Genomic DNA, 1,671 nt, shown 5'->3' with positions numbered 1-1,671 from the left:
TTTGCGGGGTCTTAGCCAAATTTTACACTTCTAGCCACCTTTTGGCTAAATAAGTCATTTTGCAAAAATAATCGCAACCATGTCTTGCATGTGTCTAATAGGGAATGTTATTGCCTCACATAGTGTTGGTTTAAGTTTTCTCATACAGGTGTGAATTTACTAACCAGAGTTTGAGCAGGACAGATACCCCAGGACCGCTGCATTCAGGAGTTGCTTAAGGAGATTTACTCTTATTTTTATTTTTAGTTATTTTGGGTATTTTTTTTATATCGTCTTTTACTTTCTAAGTTTTGTACAGAGATGTCAAGTTTTTGTCATTGTACTTTTTATTTTATATTTGACAAGGTGTGGTGTAATTCAAAAATCCAAAAAAAGGGAGATGTTGCATTTTATATTTCCGTTATGAGTTTTCTTTAGAATACTAGTTCTAGAAATGAAAAAATTTGAGGTTGTTCTTCCTTTAGGCAATTAATATCTAGGACTTAAAATAAATTATTTTTATGTTTCCTTTAGTATATTAGGACCAAAATTCAAAAAAAAAAATGAAAGAGAATTTTCTTTTAGTACTTCTTTAAAAGTTTTCTTTAAGGCGTTAATTCCAAAATCCAAAAAGATTTTCTTTTGAGGTGTTTCTTTGGGAAATTAGTGAAAAATGAAAAAACAATTCTTTTTATTTTCATTAGAACTTTAGGATATTGTACATAAAAAAAATACTTTATCTTTCGTTTATCATTAGAATTTCTTCTTCGGGGCAATCAAAGTTGAAATTCAAAATATTTTGTTGCTTGTTTCGAAATATTGCGTCAGGATATCAAATGAAAATTCAAAATATGTTTCTGTGGTTTATTCTTTAGATTTCCTTCTTTTCTTAAAAAAAAATATCAGTTTGTTTACTCTATTCTCGATCTTCCAGAACTACGCAAAGATCTGATTCATGCGGGGTCATGATACGTAGGCAACCTACATAGGGTTCGATCGAATCATTTTTTTATTTATTAAAAGGAAAAAAAAGAGGAAAAATGGGAAAAAGAGAAAAGGAAAGGAAAAAGAGGCAGAATTGTGGGATATGAGAAATGAGAAGGAAGAAAAAGAGTGATAATTAGAAAGATAAAGAAAGAAAATGAGCAAGCTAAGAAGTGTGAGGGAAGAAAGAGGTTGACATAAACAATTGGGATGATGCCAACTGACCTTTGTACCCTCGAAGTCATTTTTAGAACCGATAACTGTGGCTAGGTGCATTGCACGTAAAGTGAAATTATCTTATGTTAAATGCCCTAACGCTAATGTGATGGTTTCATTTTGTCATATCATTTAAGAAAGGTGGTTGGTTTTGTGGTTTTTAAAGTAACTCTTCCATACAACACAAAGGCAAAAGGCAATGGCAGAGAACAACAGAACTGAGTGGGTTGATACGGGTGTCCAAAAGCAATTTTTCAGACCCATATGCGAAAGGCTTTGATCCTGCTGTTCGATGCATGTACCACTCTAAAGTCCGGGGGCATAGCATTGAAGATTGTCGCTCTTTGAAAAGGGAAATAGAAAGAATGATTCAAGAAGGGGTAGTTGTGGTCAATGACAGTGACAGGGAGCATGCGAATCCGTCTTGGGAACTTGTTGATTAAAGTTGATAATGGTCTTGGCAGTATTGATGCGAAACTCAGTGGCTAAGAT

Source organism: Nicotiana attenuata, unplaced genomic scaffold (assembly GCF_001879085.1).
Source record: "Nicotiana attenuata strain UT unplaced genomic scaffold, NIATTr2, whole genome shotgun sequence".
In the NCBI taxonomy this organism is placed as follows: Eukaryota; Viridiplantae; Streptophyta; class Magnoliopsida; order Solanales; family Solanaceae; genus Nicotiana; species Nicotiana attenuata.
The sequence above is the reverse complement of the archived record's forward strand: the minus strand, read 5'-3'. Positions refer to the sequence as shown.